This window comes from Bombus impatiens, unplaced genomic scaffold (genome assembly GCF_000188095.3).
Source record: "Bombus impatiens unplaced genomic scaffold, BIMP_2.2 scf_0033, whole genome shotgun sequence".
Taxonomy (NCBI): Eukaryota; Metazoa; Arthropoda; class Insecta; order Hymenoptera; family Apidae; genus Bombus; species Bombus impatiens.
Window position 1 is genome coordinate 1,162,113 of NT_176452.1, and position 18,866 is coordinate 1,180,978.

The 18,866-nt window shown below is 41.5% G+C and overlaps 1 protein-coding gene across 2 annotated transcripts in view; it reads left to right on the forward strand.

The window, feature by feature from the left end:
- The window catches only part of LOC100741370 (zinc finger homeobox protein 3), a 246,712-nt gene that overhangs the window by 125,216 nt on the left and 102,630 nt on the right, over window positions 1-18,866 (forward strand). For both annotated transcript variants that reach the window (XM_033321904.1, XM_033321907.1), the window contains exon 5: window positions 15,298-15,386. The gene's annotated coding sequence lies outside the window, so the exon portion shown is untranslated. The remainder of the gene's footprint in view (window positions 1-15,297; window positions 15,387-18,866) is intronic.

An 18,866-nucleotide genomic window follows, 5' to 3' on the forward strand; every position in this document is an offset into this window, starting at 1 on the left:
GGCCCCCGCGACCACGGACCCTGTGATTATAATGCCAACGCCGAATACGCGGTCCCGGGGTCCTCTCGGAACCACGGCACCGAGCCTCGACGAGGTAAGAACGAGAATGGGCCACACTCAACCGGGGGAATCGTTTCTCGTGAAATTGCTGACGGCTCTCTGCATTTCTGCACGTGAAACCACCTTCCTCGGGCGGATTCGAGCGTGCCGCTGCTCTTGGAATCTCGTAACGCGAGGAAAACCCGGCTTGCGTGTTACCCGCGCAGAAGACATTGGAAATTAGAAGCTGACGCGCGCGAATTCGCGACCTGACGGAAGTCCAGGATCGTTTGACGGACGTTGGATGTCAGAAATTTGAGAATGGCGGCTGACAGGAAGAAATAACAGAGATGGATTCGTAAAGTTGAATAATTGGGATTTAAGAATTTTTTCCATTTAAGAAGATTTTATAATTCTTCCTATTCTTCGTTATATTCTTTCTTTGTCAACAAATTTCCTAACTTCGAGAAGATGCGTAGTTGCAGCGTCCGCTGCTAATTGTACATAGCACTTCGCCTGCGATCTGTCGAATTTCGAATTTCCATCGGTCGCGAAATACTCGTCTTGTCAACGATAAGACGAGGTTGTGTTCTTCGCGCGCTGCACTTGCAAACTCGACATTACGTGTACAGAATTCGTATATGCTATTTATGTATAACTATAAGTATTATAAATTTCGTTTCTTCTCTTTTTTTGTAAATGATAAAATGAATTTCTCTTCGCCCTGTTCGAAACATGTACGAAAGACCGTTGTCAATACGTGCGATTTTTCAATTTGCATCTTGTACCGATGATATGCCTTATAGATCCTGGTTTCTTGGTGCAAAGAATTAATCTCAATCGTAATGTGCATGTAAATTATGCATAAAATTGTTACGACAGTGCTGAAATTTATACGTAAGTAAATTAATTTGATATACAAATACAATAATTTAGAATTTGCAAGCATTCGCAGGTTCCGAACGAAGAGAATGTGTAGGAGATACTAGGTTGAGGTGAAAGTTTGTTCGTTTGAACGGAAACAAGTTTGCGCAAATGGAAAGCAATTAATCATTGGCGAAGCTTTTTTACAATCGCGTATATGCAAAGGAAAAGACAAGTATGACAATGAACTGTATTTTTATTATGACCAGTTATACACATGTATGTCTATTATTATAGTAAGATATTACAAGTTTCTAATGTGTCATGTGGCATACGCAATATGCTTCTACGTGTGATTTACAGTTCCAGAAACGATTGTTTCGTCAAAGTTTTACGGGCATCGGTCTGTTAACTAATGTAAGATTACACGCGTCTATAAATGTCGTTTATAAGTGTTACCGTTGCAATATATATCAGGATTTAATTGCTACATCAGCGTAATAATTTAGAAGAATTCAATTTTATCGAATTAAAATTTCTCGATCCTTGGTACGATTAGTTTCACGAGATTTATACATTTACTAGTTTGTATATTTTTTTTTCTTTTCTTCTTTTGTTACGTTAAATGGGTTGGAATTTATCTGTAGGATTACTATGACAACTCAAAGACATGCTATTACTTATGTTCATATAGTTTTATTAGCATTTCTGTGTTCAGTGGTACGTGAATTTGTTCCTCAGTTTACCTGTAAAATTATTATGCTAATTTTAGAAAGTACTAATCTATTCGATAAGAATTCTAAGAGACAATAAACAATTTCGTTCAGGTATTACCAGAATTTGTTATCGTCAAAATTATTTCAGTCGCGATCTTTGCATTCTCTGAGAATTATTTAACCACAGTTAATGATCGTAGACTTTAAACAGTAAACAATCTAAGTATTAAGGAAGCGAAGGAATAATGCTTTCATTCGAATCCATGTCAAATATTAAAACTTATCAAGTAATTCGTTTCACCTTTGGAGACTACTATAATACACATACATGTCTATAAACTTTTATAAAATTTATGATTTTACAGAAATGATTTTCATTTTAACGATTACAGTTACAAAATATTCTTTCTTCGCTTCAAATCTTCACATCGTTTACCATTCCGACTGCTAAATTACCAAGTAGAAACGCTCTTGCTATCTTCATACCTATCATGAAGTCATTGAAAAAAATTGTACACGACCACAGGACGACTCAAATTACGTTTATCGACAGTCTTTAGCTAATTCTCACGTTATCGCGGCAAGCAAACGTTTTATCAAGCTCTTGACGCTCGTCTAATTGCCTCATCAAAAGCGCGCGGCCACCGTAATTCCTCGCGAACATTAATCAGCGCTATCGCGAATATATTCAGAATTTCTCCCCCTGGCCGCAATAAAGAAAGCAACAGTGACGAAGCAAGCTCATCAAGCACGCGCCTTTAACCTTCGCTCTCCCGTGACAGGAAGTCCGTCTAATTAATTTCACCGGGAGAAAAGAATCCCTCGCGGGGGTGGCTTCTCTCCGTTAAGAATACGGCCGGCCCCGAAAAAGAAAAGAACGAATAAAAACACGAAGGGGTGGGGGTGAAGAGAAGCGAAGGGAGAACGATAGGAAGGGAAGAGAAGAGATAGAACGAGGCAAAGAGCTTCGAGATTATTTCGTTATGTCTCGCGGCGAGTCGAGATGTCGGGCAATTAGCCATCGTATAATTATTCCCCTCGCCCTTATTTGCCTAGGTAGTTCGAGGTGGCAGCTGTTGCCGCGAGATCTTCGCGAGAGACCTTCGCCCAATAACAAAGTGTAATAACCGAATGCCTCTCGCCATTTATTTTAATATTCCGCTTGGTCGAAAAAAGGGGAGAGAAAGTTCGATTCACCGAAGAGGAATTTCAGGCTGCTCGGCTTTGAATTTCGCGTGTTACAACAAGGATTCCTCGGCGATTAACGACCGGTGTAAATTGAGCTATTGGAAAACAGGGCGGAAGCGGAGGTACGGAATTAATCATTCCTTCGCGAGATGAGCGATTAATAAAAATACTTGGAGGAAAAGAGAGTTAATTAGGGGGGGAGGAAGGTTGGATTTCTGATTGATATGTTGGTGATTAACAAACGCGGTATGAGTGGACTGATTAGACACTGAAAGGTGGCGGAGAAGCGCGATATGAGTGAAGTGTTAATAAAGATACGTATCAGATGGGAGGAGAAGGAAGTAGTTGCAATTATCGTAGGAAAGAGGTTGTGCGTGGATCAACTAACATTAACCAAAAATAGAACGTAGAAATGAGATCAAAAATTAAGGCGAATTCTCGTTGATTTCACAGTTACACCGTTCATATCACATGCAGCAAAATTTTGAAATTCTTTCGTCGAAAACGAGCGAATAAAATTTTAAGAACGACACGTAGCGTGTCTTCGCACTTGCCGCAACGTATCAAACTCAACCAAAAATCGAACAATTATCGTCGATTTTCTAATTGCATAAAATTGTAATCGGAAGTTAATAAGGCTGCTGCTAAGCTGATTTCAACGAAACGTAAAAGGAGGAGGTATAAAAAAAAGAAAGATAGAGGGAGATCGAAGGGAAAGAAGTTGGTCAAGATACTGGCTCTTCACCCCACCCTCGTCTTTGTCTCGGTGAGCCGCGCTTTCAGAATTCTTCCTTTCTTGATAATTATCCTACCGTCCAGCCAGTCCTTAATCTTTGAGCTCGCCTTTCAAGGAAAGCTCCTACCGAATGAATGCCCGGCCACGGCGAAATAATATTTTATACACAACAAAAGCGGCCCCCGGCACGGCTACCGCCCTCACCTCCACCCACAGTACCGCAACCTTCGCCCTCTCCACCCTCCGCGCGATTGTTATCAAGGAGACGTTACCTAGCACCTATACAGAACTGGCTATTTTACTTTCTTCCTTCCTCCGTTCTTTTCTCGCTCGTCCTTGTAGCGATTTCCGTTGATAGCGAGCTCCACAGCGCAAATTAATCGCGATTTTATGCCCACGAAAAAGATTCGCCGCGTAGATTGCGTAATCGCGCCACCAGGATAATTACGTCTTTGTACGTTAATTCGAGAGTTTCACGATATAGTTGTAAAATAGCAAGCGTACGTACTATACACTGTGGCTCGCGAATGTATTCGAGCAATTACTATAGCAAACTTTTATGCCCGTATTGTATATGCGTTCTATGAAACATTTCAAAATTTCATTAGTACTGTAATAAGACACGACTGTCACGATCGTATCGGTATAAATAATTGTACGGACGTTTACTAATTTCATGGTGAATCATGGAATCGAACGGAACTCGTTTGAGATCAATTTTGCAAATTGATCGTAGTATTTTTGATGTACGAGTAATTACCGGCTGGCTTTACAGTTACGTGTTCAAATCCCTGTGATTAACCTTGTGTATGATTAATGGAAATCATAGTTAGCCTCGTTCTACGGGAATAAATAAATAACTGTAAATTCATAATGTATTCGCAAAATTTAGCGGTTTTGTCACATATTTGGTACAGATTACAGATATTCTCCGTTCAACGTGGGAAATTTCTTAACGCGTAAATTATTCTAAAATAACATTCTAAATCCGAGATAACGAAACTACATGGTTGAGAAAATGCAGTGTATAAGAGTTGCTCCGGTTGAATTTATATTTCGCAGAGAAACTACTGTTAAAATTTTATTTGAAATAAAAAACGAATGCATTTAATATGCACGAACACAAGATACGATGAATGGAACCGTCTGAATCGTGAATCGGACGACGAAATCGTTGGGTTCAGAGAGGAATTCTCCACGGTCGTTGAACGGTCACAATACGCGCGGATCCGTGAGGGTCTCGCGAGCTTCCACGGCGGGGCCGGATCAGATTTCGTGTAGTCACTTAACGATTATCTCCGATGGATCACAACCGGCCGGATTAATCGTCATTAATCTTCATCACCGCGGTTCCCGATCATTTTTCTTGGAGGGTTGTCCGCTGGCGCGTCCCGCCGCGCCGGTTCCCGCGCGGCGTCTCATTTAACCGTATAAATCACGTCGCGCGTCGCGCTTAAAACTAAGCCCGCGAGGAGCGCCGTTTTCGAGCCGTGGCTAATCGACCTGCCACCCCCGACCCTCCTCGAAAAGTCTCTACGACAGAACCAAAAAGATGGCAGAAAGAGGAACAGACAGGCAGCCGGAGGCAGCGACACGAACGGTCGCGCGAAATTATTCGAATCGCGCATACCGACGCCGCTCGATCCTCGATCACGGTCAAGATTTCGTGGGGTCACGTTAGAATGCACGCTGCCACGAGTCGAACCGAGAGAGCAGAGCGACCAACGAAGCTGTGTGGCGAGGCCGTGCGCGCGCGGTTGGTTTAAGCGCAATTAATCTTCGTTAAGTAAGCAAGCAAGCGAGCGAGCGAGCGAGCAAGCAACCAGGGCCTTTCTACTTACTTACTCGTATCGCGCGCGGACGCCTCGCGTATATACACACTTTCCACCGACGTTCAACACGCTACTATCCGTCCATGGCGGTCGTCTTCCTCGTGCATCACACACGATCACTATGCCGCTATATACACATACTGCTTATAGGTACGCGTATACATACATACATACATATATATATATAGAGAGAGAGAGAGAGAAAGAGAGAACACGTGAGCAATCGTGAAGTAAAAGTCGCGAGCAGTCAGTCCCCGGTATCCGTTCCTGTTTCGAAGACCGACCGACCAAGTGCTTCCCCTCTCCGACGCGACGTCTCATAACTCGTCCGCTCCCTGTTGCTCTTCCTCTCGACGGTTTATATACGGTTAGTTATGCCCACGGTACCTCCGCTCGTGTGTATACGCACACGTAGCCTCGGGCTCTGATTAAATCTGAGTAATTAAGGGAGTTAACCTCGACTTAACTTGACTTAACGCAGTCACGCCCGCTTGCCCACCCCTCGCGTTTACACCGTTTACACGCCGCTTTACATTGTTCGAGGAAACGGGTGTCTTCGCGCGCTACGTCTACTCCACTCTCGTCTCTTTACTTTACTCTTTACGCTCGGTCTCGTCCGTTCGCGAGCTCACGCGGGCCGAGGCACACGCACGAGCCGCTCCTCGGTTAATTGCTATGCCCCGCTAATTACACAGCTCTGTGCCCGCGAGGGGAACCGGTGCGTGCATCGACGATCGTTTCCGATGCAAATGAAACGCGTGGGCCTCCGTGTTGTTCCTTTCGTCCTCTCTATTCGATAGACGTATGTCTTCCTTTTTCTTCTCCTAGTCTTTCTTTTTTCGTGTCTCCTCTAATCGCGTCGGAGCGAACGAAGGCGACGACCGATTCACTTTGTCCGCCGGCGAAATTGCGATTGGGCGTTGGTTAATTAAGGATCTACGCGACACGATCGGCGCCGACCAGGAAGCGGACCCCACGCGAGTATTCTAGTCGGGAATACACGTGCGCTCGCGAACGAGTCTCGTCGTTGATCGTTTAAACTGTTCTTTTACGTGTGTACCGGTTTAACGTGGTATAGATACGTCGGCTGATTTCGTAGAAAGATAGGTTGTTACGCGAGAGGATGCGAGCGTTTTAGTCGCAGTCGATTTGATTCACCGACCAAGGCTTAGACTTCGTTTCCACGAATGTGGATCTAGAATATTTCCTCGATCATGGTCGCCTCTTCGCGTAAATGTAGCGCCAGGTTGATAGGAGGATCTGCGGTTCGATGACTACGAAAATCTGATTAATTTACAAACCCTAAGACTGATGCGGATCGTTTTTTGTCGATAATGATGGATTGCGTAGAAATGAAAATATGAAATTAATAATATCAAGTCGCGAATAATTTTTAAATGCAACTCGCAAGTTAGATATAAACTAAACGGATGTTAAAAGACGTTAAGCGATAGCTCGTTCATGCTAAAAGTAGAATAAATATTTAGGTATCGGACATTACGAATAGATAAAAAATGAATGTAAATTATTTCGTATAAAAATTAGAAAGATGACAGTACGATATAAATAGAATTATAGAATTTACGTAGTATAAAATTCCGAGATTCGTTCTTCATTAGCGAGACATTCGGTATAGTCTTATAAATAAATGATCTTGTGATAATGCTTTGACGAAAAAGCATAACTACGTTGTTCGCTCCGATGCCAAAAGTAAGTAAATCCTTGTCGAGATGTTGTACACGATGCTTCTTGTTAACAAACGTAAGATTTATAAACACTAAAATGAAGCAATCGTAGTAAATGCGTATAGTAAATGCAATAGTAATTTCGCGATAAATATGTCTTAATATAATCATGGCGAGAATTTCAGAACGAGAACGAACGTCAATCAAGAATCTATAAATACCAACCAACCATCACGTGTTCGAAACTGTTATCTGCACCCTAGAAATTAAAGTCGAGTCGTCTGTGAACATTACTTCATTTATGCTATTTCGAAATATAATTTACTGAATAGAACAGTCGCCAAAAATGTACAGTAGAATCTTATTTCTTGTTAATTAACCCTCTCGCTTCCGCCTACGCATTTAGAAACATTAAGTAGAACGATACTCTTGCCAGACGTTAATCATAGTTTTATAGCTCAATTTTTTCCCCTCCCGAGCAATTTTTACACGTTACCAAATGTCAGAATCGTTATACGAAGCATTTATTCGCCAAATATTAGGCAAAAAATTGCAAATAAACGTTCGTGGCCATTAAATAATCTGTCAAATTATTATTGCAAAAATTAAGCATCAATTATGCAACGTTCTTTATGACGATAGAACGTTGGACGAATTTTCCTAGGAAACAGATTTCTTCCAGCGGAGAAGTACAATATATGGAATAAGTTTGAATTTCTTAGAACGAATAGTACCAACAATAAGCTTTACTAACGAAACTTTCGAGTTTAATAATCAATATAACAGAGCCTCGGAAGAAACGTACGAAAGTTTCCAATTTCTTCAGAATTAATATTTGCTGCTTAATTGCTCTCAACACGACATTTTAACATTCTATGTTACCTTAAAGTTAATTCAAAAATATCCCGAACTTTACAAGAATCTACCTCTAAACCATCCTGCGTTCTCGTCAACGATACTTCAGCTCCGAACAATTTTTTCCTAACGCATCTTTCCCCCATTCTCTGATTTTTCCACAACTCCAGACACGCGATACGACAGGAGACGGCGGACGTCTCCAGTCACGTTGTTGCAGAAACGTCGCGACGCATGGGTTCCGCTTGCATTCGAGCGTAAGAGGAGAGGTGCCTCGCCTAATTAGCCCGCTCGTGTATTTCCGTCGCGTGACGTCACGTGAGCTCGTTTGCCTGGCCCGCGGCCAGCTTTTCCGCCGAACTATAAACCATATTCACACCCACGCAACACAATTAGCCCGCGGCCAGTCGGGGAATTATAATACCCGCGAGTCAACCGCCACGACGCGGAGGAAACAACCTTTTGGTTCGAGCTAAAGGGTGCATGCTGTGGGGTGGGACGCACCAGTTCAGTGAACATCGCGATGAACGACGTCCCAAGACTTCAGTTTGTAATCTCACCTACGAATTTCGCGTCTCTCTGCCTCTCTTCCACGTATTTCCTGCGGACGCAAATACGAGAACGTTTGGCGAGGCAACGACGATGTCTCAGACGAGGATTTGCTCGGCTTGTCGCGATGCTGCGAATTGCTGCCTCGGGAGAACGATTTTGGGTGGAGAGGTTGATTCTTGTTGTGGCAGATTGGTTACATTTTTGGTTTGAAGCGTTGGAAAATGAAAATATGGACGATAACGTTGGACGTTGCGTTCCACCGTTGTTGTAGCTTTCGTACGAATAAAAGAAATTCTTTCCTGGAACAGGCGAGATTTTGGATAGTTGACAATTGACAATTTCTTAGTATGACTTTTATTTTAATAAAACGACGCAGTACTAAGTTTTATAGTTTTCAATAAGATTAATAAAATAGTAAAATTAACTAGTATTTCTGAAGGACGAGTATCGGTTGAAGATATTGTATCTTGTACCTTTCTTTTTTTTTATTCACAGAATTCTAAAAAAGTATTATTTATTAATGGTTATTCATTGATTTACTCACTAGTTTACATAGTATCTTTTTGCATTTAAAAAATCTCTGTAAAAAGATCTGTTTCTTGATGGAATGTCTATGGAGACCCAAAGACTAGTCGTATAAATTGCATATAAACGCTCGGTGTGGATATTTCCAGACAGGAATTAAATTTGGTTCCGTCGTGAGAAGACGAATCTGCACGAAGCCAGGATTTCCTGTACTTTTTACTTAAGAGATAAGCTTCGTGTTTTAAGAGCGTTGTGGTGGAACGGTGTCGTAAAACCATGGAGGGGATGCCCGTAGGTTGTCAAGGGGAAACAACCCCTCGAATCGGTCCTCGAGTCGTGGCTGCTAGTAGATCGTGATGCCACAAGAGAAGACTCGAATTTTAAAGTAGCTAAGCCGAGACTAGAATTGCCTCTGGTCTATTCTTCTCGCGGTTACGCCGTTATTTCTTTATGCAAATACTTCTTCTTATCTGAGTGAAGTGCGTAAGAAAACAATTTATCTTTGTCTAATAATAATTGCGATTATTTGTAATTACGATTTACGATGGTAATTTGGTAGTAAACTTCACAGGCTATTTAGATCAAAATTCGAAATAGTATTGAAATTGTCCCGATTTTAGGTACGCGATATTTATCGTAGATGCCAATTTTAGTTATTCTTTGCACCAAGAAAATTCTACTTTTTTGACAATTCTATTTTTTTTTTAATTTTATTTAAAGGCAAAATGTTACACGCTTAGTTAAACAAAGCAATGATGGTAGTATCTGTATATAATAACTACAATAATATTTGATAGTTCGATACCAAAATTAAGAAACTTTCATCAGATATAACTGGCCAATACTTGATCTTTGCAATGGCTCAATCTTTCAACGCCAACAAAACAGTTCAATTCGCAATAAAGACTGAGGAAGCCGCGTTCGTTGCTAGGAATCGCAAAACACCGAAATCGAACGAAATTAGCGCGAACCGTTGAACCCGAAGATCCCAGAAACGAAGGAAAACTCGCTCGCGAGAACGATCCGATCTTCCGCTCGGCTGTGCCCACTCGCGAGAGCTTCGCAAACGAAATCTACAACGGGCGAGGATCGCGGAAGCGTGAATTCGGCTGATCAAACGTCGCGACTATCGAAAAATGCCGTCCGCAAAGGGAAAAGAAGTTCCTCCGATAAGGATTGGAACGAGGCTCGACGCGACGAAGGGTAGAAGAAGAGCTATACGGGGGGAAGTAAGGTTGGAGGAGGTCGGGGAATAAAAAGAGAGAAAAAAATAACGGAAGAAGCAGGGAGAAAGAGACACATAGAAAGACAGTAACGCGAAGGGTAATGGGGGTGGTCGAGGGTGGTGGTGAGAGGTAAGCGCAGGAGGGTACCCCGAAAGTCCTTTCTCGCTAAAAAGGAGGACCCCGGTAGGGGGTGGTCGGGGAGAAGAAGGAAAGAGGAGCTGGCTGAGACTCGGTAGAGAAGAGGATGGGAGTCGGTTGGGGGCGGAAGTAAGTATTGATTCAGATTCAGCTAGTTAGCTATGCTCGAAGCAAGCACATCCCCTCCCGGTGGCTTGTTCGGCCACCTTTTTCTCCGGCAGGCACGATCGTCTTTTGCTTCTCTCTCTGTCTGCCGCGGCACGGTTGCGGGGGTGGACGGTTAGCGGCGGCGGCTGAGAAGACGCGGAAGCGCCGCAGAGGGTGGAACACGGGGGTGGAGCGAAGGGAGCCGAAGGATGCAGAAAAGAAGGCGTATGTAGAATGGGAAAGCGTGCAGGATCCGCGCGCGCGGAGGTGTAAGATGTAGGAGGTGACAAGCATCTCCTTCGATCTTTCTTTCCCTTTACTCTCTCTCCTCCCTCTCCCCTGCAGCCCTCCTCCTTCGGCTGTCCTCCTTCGTCTATCTTTTCGACTCAACCCCCTCTGGTCCCTTGTTATCCCGCCGTTTCCTTCGCTCCCTCTCTGTCCTCTTCTAGTTATCTGTCTATCGTTGCAGCTCCCTTTTATATTCCCATGACGACAGCCCAGATGCACTCGGCAGCCATACGAGAGGTGTATGTTAAAACTTCAGTCGATATTTCTGTTGCGCGATGGAACCGGGAATGGGAACGACCGCGTTTCCGCGACGCGTCAACAGGCTGGCTTTCCAGAAAATTTTGAAGCTGTTGAAACCAAGGGTACTCTGTTGCGTTCTTGGGATTCGGTGTACATGTCTGGATGTTGTTACGTTCACTCAGCGACGATGCGTTAGATAATTGATCTCTCGATGATAAATAAGGAAATAAATAAACGGCTTTAACAATTTGCAGGGTCTGTCGGGAATTGGTAACTTCTAAAATATTCGTTATATCGGTATACCTGAACTTGGATAGTACTTTTCAAAAAATCAAGTAAACAAAATTACTATAGAAACAATCGCAATTTATGTATATACTATGAATGGGCGTATGAACCATCCAGAAGATTCATCGATCAGTTTCAAAATTAAAAAGTAAAAGAATCTGATAATGCTATAATCGCTAATTCTTGAAATTTTAGCATTAATCCTTAAAATTTGTCTACGCTATCATTTATACCGTCTTTTTGCAATAAAGAAACTTAGGGGAGTAAGTTATTCGTTTTCCGAGAATTGAACATTAATCGTGTACCTGAGTGAGAAAATTATGAAACTCACAAAACGTAGAAGTTAATCATTACCTTCTGGAAGGCTCATATATCGAGGAATCTGTCAGCTACCGTGAAAGCAAGTCGAAGCTGCAAGAATGTCAAAGAACCGAGTAATCCTTGCTCACACGTGGTTCGCTTATCACATTCTGTAAAATGTAAATTTCCCGAGACATCATTTTAATATACATCACGTACGTATGTACATATACATGCGTACGTTCCTTATACATGTACATAAATACGTTAGAGCGTAAAGAACTACACGAAGTATATGATAAATGAGTTACATCCTCGAGCAAATATAATTTGCGATGTCATGTCTCGCGTTAGATACCATCTCTGATGAATATCCGACGACGAAGACGTTTGAGAATAAAATAGAACAGCGGAAACAGAATCAGGCATATGAATTAGCGCCTTCGTCTTTCCCGATTCGATTCTGTCTTGCGTTTTGTGGCAGCCAGCTTTACGGGCGTCCCCATCTCGCGGATTTTTCTGCAACCAGGGCGTCGCGACGCCTTAGCGGCTAATAAGAGACGCTGTCCGAACCGGGAGGCGTCCACTCGCGTTGCAGCGCTCGTTGCAGACGCGTCCTTCCCGGAGAATTCTCCTCGCTTCGACGAACAAACATCCCGATGCTTTCAGAGAAGCCATAAATTGTTTCTGAAATATTAAAATTTCTAAAGATATTACATAGCGGAAAATATAATAGCAATTCTGTATATAATATCGTTTAGAACTTAATATAGGATGTATGCTCGACAGAATATCGATCCATTTGCCTTGAGAAAATAACTGTTTGATTAAAAACGATATCTTTTTTTAATTAATGATTCGATGCGAGGGATGATCGTTTTATGAAAATGTGACGAAATATACAACTTTTTTTATCAATAAATACCATAGAGATCTGTTATCTTTAACTATATCTATTTTGCTTAATCTTTCAAGCATTGAAACAATTTCGCATCTGTTTGCATTGTGTACGTATTTTCAAAGTTTCTCAGAATTTGATATTGCTTTTTGCAAATTCCAAAACATTGAAATATCTTAGAACGATTTACGTATAGCTATGTGTTAGAGAGATAACATATTACATGTTACAACCAACCCAAGTAGTATACCTAAGTAGTGTACCTAAATAACGGTGCAAACGATCACATATTATTTATCTAACAATTATTGCTCCAATCACAGAAGATACTATCTACAGCGTGTGTCGCTATGATATTTCCTTCGAACTAAATTCTGTCATCTTAATTACTGAATATCCATCTTTTCTTTAGTTGGTCAAAATTAAGAAACATTTCTAAATTAAGAAATTAAAAAATGAAGAAGTTCTTTTAAATTCTTTATAAATCCTTCCCTGTTTCGCGAGTTCCTTGCAAAACGAGGACGTGGAGCGAAATCGCGAGGACTATTTCGTTGGACGCGCGCTTCGAGCGACAAAACGCCCCGTTTCTATGCACAATCGTATTTATATTTCTTAGGCCGAGCTCGACCGCGCAAGATTTATCTCCGGCCAAGAAAAGGACGTTGATTTAAGATCACGGACTGTATTATAAAACGGCGCATGCTTTCTACCTTTACTGGCCCCCTTTTTTTCTCCCCCTTCTATCTCTCTCCCTTCGTTTCGTGCATTAATTGATCCATGGTGATTTATAAACACGACCAGATAATTACGATCGAACGTAGCCGCCGCGGAATTTTATCGTAACCGTCGCGTTGTTTCAAAGGATCTATCTATCGTTTGTCGCCGTGAAGAATCTTTGTTAACGATTTTTCAAACCAACAAGAACTGCTTTCACAACGTCAATCGCTTGCGTGATTTAGGCTGGTGAAGTTGTGCTCGCTCTTTTAAATCTGAACATTCCTTTTACCGTAAACCATCGGTTCGATTAAATTTGATTGTAGTCGATGAAAAGGATCGACAATGATTCTATTTTATCCTGTCAGTTGCGAAAATGAACTGTTCTTGCTCTTAAAGTAATTAAGAGGAATAGTTCAAAAGAATCGTATTCGAAGAATACGAGAAAGAAATATATCGCGTTTTCCAATTTTTGTACGTGAAACAATCTTAAAATTCAACGCGTTGCCAATCAATTCTGTATTATCGATGCTACCCTCGCGTATGAGCTTCATTTTAAAAAATCCCACCTCTTTGCATCAAATTTCCAATTGCCAAGAATTTCCAACTCGGAACAAGATTGAAATATTAATTTGATACAAAAATATTATGAATTCTCGTGCAACATACGATATCCTACAACATCTATAGACTTCGTAATATCCAGATTCTCTTGATATCAACAATTTCATAGATCCGAATGTAAGATCTCTCCATATTTCTACTACGATACCTCCACACAGATGCTAAATCATAAAATTCTCATCTTCTACAACGCACGTTTTCTCGACCGAAGACCTTGGCTCGCAGTAACAGTCACCGCGCGATCTCACCCCCTGATCACTGTCGTGTTGAAGAATTTCGCAAAACTCGACTTGCAAATTCGCTTCGAAGCAGCAGCCAGCGGCGCATCGACCTCGTTCGATCGCGTCAATCTATCAAGACATTAGCCGGCGATTATTTTGTCCGATTACGTAGTCGGTCATTTATTCGCTGTCCACCGCTAATGGAAAACTATTCCGCCCCGCTTATTAACGATCGGAATGTCGTTAACAATAAGAAAAATTATCATCCACGGCAACGTGTTCTCCACGTATATACATGTATATGTAATGTACATAAATGCGTTAGTATATAGGCATTCAGACGCTCGACGGAATTGATATCGGTGCGAAATCATTACTGGCGCGCGCTGCATTGGCTGCAATTTGCGTAACGATAACAATCAGCTTTAAGTGGAACAATAGGCTGCCGTGACGGTAATTAGTGCCGCGTACTGTCTGGCGTGATGACAATTGCGCCAGCAGCGATGGTAAATAGTAACATTAATAACACTGGCCGATAGCGCGCAACCAACACCAGCGCTCACACAGCATCGCGTAGCTGTCGCGCGAACATAATGGACCGTTATTATTCTCTTCCGTTAAATATTTAAATTGAACGGGACGGCCGGTTGGATTCGATCGCGATCGTCAAGTGATTTTCAAAACGATCCCTCGCCGTTGTGTAATCGACGTTACCGTTCGGCGAACCGTGCTTCTCGCGTTTATCATCCCCTTCGACGCGACGTTGAAACGCGATGGCTCATGCCTATCCTGACTGTTGAACGATAAAATAAAAATTCCAAGCGGTTAGATACTTTTTAGTTGATTTTTCGTTGGATAGATTGGTATTGGAAGTAACAATTTGTTTTTGGAGTAAAGTTTCACGGTGTAGAGTCGTATAAGAAATTATTTATAATTTGGAATTACATATTTATCCGACATGGCTAAAAATTATAAAAGTTTATTGTACGTGATACTATGATTATCGATCAGAGATAGAAAGGAACGAAGAGTAACGCAATTGCTATTCTAGAAGTCAAAATGATTGTTCAACTAAGTTATTATAAAAGAAAAAAAAGTGCGGTAGACGTTGGTAGGTATCTGATGTAATGGAAATCTGGCGTAGCTTAATGCAAATACAAAGAAAGTACACTTTAAAATCTTATGGATGTTGGAATCGAATTTAAATCGATGTTGTTTCAGTTTCAGGTCATGCAAGCGAAAACGGCCCACTTCAATACCAAATTTAAAGTTTCTACTTTCCGTTAAACCAGCAACGCTACTGACCAAAGGTATTGTTCCATTTATCTACTTTCATCTAACCATAATTTAAAAACATTTAGTACTACCTATAGTATTAGTAACTTTAATTAGGTTGTGGTTAGTTAATTAGAGAAACTAGTCCCTTGAATTCTACAGCGCGCAATCATGGAAACGAAGAAACCATAAGATCCGTTTATTCTAAAATTGTGAACAAGTAAATGGAAAAGCTTTTAAACAATCTTCCAACGAAGCTATATTATCCCATCGATAAATCAACATTTTTCATTAAGAAACGTGTCTTTGAAAGGGTAGAGAGAATCCGTGACGGAAATCTGAAAAAATTATAAAGAACACAATGCAAATTTGTCTACAAGAATTTCGCCAAAATCACATACTCGACGACTTCCACTTAAAATCTCGTTTCGTATTTCGCGTCACAAGATACAAACAACCTATCGTTTCTATATCACATTGGAAATAGAAAGATTTTCACCTCGAGAAAATTCAGAGCAACACGTCGCGTCGTCTCGACGCGAAACGCCCGCGAGATCGTTCCGGGACGTCGATCGTGGACAAACGAGAAACACCAGAAAGAAAGAAGAACAAAAAGAAAAAGAGAGAAAGAATATCCTGGAAAATTTTTCTCGCGTACCACGCGACGTAAGCCGGCCAGCCCGTGGACGGGCATTGAATATAGGGACAGAGACGAAACGTTCTCAAGGCGGCCCGACGACGCACGGTCGACCTTTATTGGAATATTTATGGCGGCTGGCTGTACGAGACGAATTTTTATCGATCCGTTCTGTTGCCGCACCGTCGATGCTAGGTTCGACTCTCTCGATCTCTCGGCCGACGGAAATCGCGATATTTATTCATAAGCCTCGGTTAGAAGGCGCGCGCGGATCGCGCGCATAATAAAACCCGCGTATTGCTCGGCCGGCTGTCACTGCTTCTACCCATCGCGTTCACGTTGATTTGAAGAACGTCCGACGTCTTGCTCTGGTTCCTCGTCCCTTCTTCGTGTGTACCATCCGTTCTTCCTTATTTTTTCCCCATTTCGTCTGTTACGGTTAACACAACTTAGGCATAGTCGTATGCCTCCAGACTTCATCAAGTATTCTTTAGTTTTCCTTTGTTTCTTTTCGTTTTGTCTTCTTTGGCTGCGATAACTGGAATGGTTTATTACGCATGATAAGATTAGATTATTTTGTGACATTGTATTGAAGGGTTGATGTAATGGCAGCTGTGGAGGCTCGATCGTAATCGGAAGAAACGTTGTGTGAAAGAATGAATATTTCAACGAAAAAACCGATTGAACAGGTGTATTATGGGCTGAAAATATTTCTTCGTGTGACTTGAATGGTTCGTTGCTTTAATATAGATAGGAAATTGAATTTTCGTTTGTCGCGTTTGGACTGCGCTGAACAAGAAAGTACTATACGCACGTGTTGTGCCACGTCAAAGCTATGAAACTTCTGCGTACAATCTTTCAATCGTATTCAACATATAACTCAGAGGTTATTCACATTTTTAATAATACCGACACATAGGTACTCGCAGGACCACTATAATTATATATTATTCCAAATCTCTTTTTTTGATGTGTATCTCGAATGAACAAATAATTGAAAGCCAAATAAATGGAACAGAATGACTCACGCATTCTGAATATTAACAAAAGGGCAAAATGAAAATTGTTACAATTGTCACAAACATTAACGGACATTTGCGTACTTTTTATTACATTTCCTGTTCCCCTTGTCGTTTATCAATTACGACACACACACATGCAATATCTATCTATATTATAAAATCAATATAATATTCTGCGTCGATATTTTCAAGTAAACAATGTCGTTTCATTTCAGTAAAATTTAAATACCGTAAATAATTAAAACACCCACACGTTAGGAATTTTTTTCTAGTATTCTAGTTATCTAGTTATAGTAAATCTAGTATTTAGTAATTTCTTCTCTAATCTAGTAATTTCTATCTCTAATCTAGTAATTTCTTCTTAAAACGACGCGCGGTAATTTGAACCACCTACCACAAAATAGGTTTTCGTTGTACGCTACCAATATGTTTTCCGGTGGCTCTGCCTCTCTCTTTCGCCGCTCCTTCGTTTCTTCCGCTCCTGGTTCGGAACCCACGGAGAACCGCCTACAAACTTATTACTCTGGCTCTCTCCGACGCTAGGTGTTATTAAAAATTAGGGAGTGGATTCTAGACACCGGTTGCAAGTCACCGGGGCTGAGTGACTGAGAGACGCGGCCCTGTAATTAAAAAATTACAGAGACGGCTGAGCCACCGGTTTGTTAGTTTTAACACGGCCCAAGGGAAGATGAGTGTGCGTTCCAGGGTGAAACGTGAGTTCCTTCGTTCATTCATGGCGCCACCAAATTAAGGAGTATTACGATCTTTCGTTTTATCTTTGCCTTACCTGCTTTCCTTTCGTTTGTCGTCCATTAAGAAACAATACTTATTTCCGTTTCTCTCGATAGTGTCTTTTTTTCTATTCTTTTAGCCGCATTTCACATGGCTTTGAAGTTCAGGTATAATAACTTTACGAAAGATTCAGTAGTTTTCTATATTGGTTGAATTTCAAGATTCCCTCGAAGTTCTTCATTCTGTTACGTAATACAGAATTTGTAACATTTGCCAATTCGTTTTCTGAAGATCTACCTTTTTTGATAATAATTATTTTCGTATTCAGAAACGTTGAGTTTAGTAAAAAATTAAAGAACTTAATTCCTTCCTTTATCATGTAGCGGCACTCGACAATAAATACTACCGCTCGACACGAAGTACGGCCTGACGGCAGTAGCGCAGTGGTTAGCACCTTAGGTTCGTAACCTAAGGACCCGGGTTCGAATCCCAGCGACCCCGTAGTTTTCCGATTTTTCTTCTACGATTCTTAAATGAGAAGAAAATACAGCAGTACCCCAGCAGCGACATCTTCTACACCCGCAGCAGTACCACCCATCCCTATCTCAGCCAGCGGAACACCCACCAGCGGAGTTTTTACACACAGCCCAGCAGTAGCGCACTATCACCACAAACTAATCACTTCCACTTCAAACTATCACTTACGCTACCACACTCAATCAGAATTTCATCTAATCGCTAAAGTGCACTCGTTCGATCATTGAAGCGGATTGTTTAGTATATAGTACACAAATTCCGCCAAAACGTTCTCTCCTCACATCTTCCAAATTTATCCAAACGAATGACGAGCCTAATAAAAAGCACTAGTGTTTGTCCACTCGCTTAAATGACTTTTCATCCTGGTGACAAATGATATCATTTCTCCATTTCCGCTGCAAAATATGCTACAATATCTATAATATAACAGCACCGGAAAATAACATCTTCCACGTTCAACCTCCGAGCGAACGATGCATTAAGTAGCAGGATTTTAAGCAGCCGTTTTCATCCTCGTGCGACATCAAACCGTGTTTTCACTAGCCTCGTTGCCAGGCTAAATGCGGCGTTAAATATCCATCAGCTTC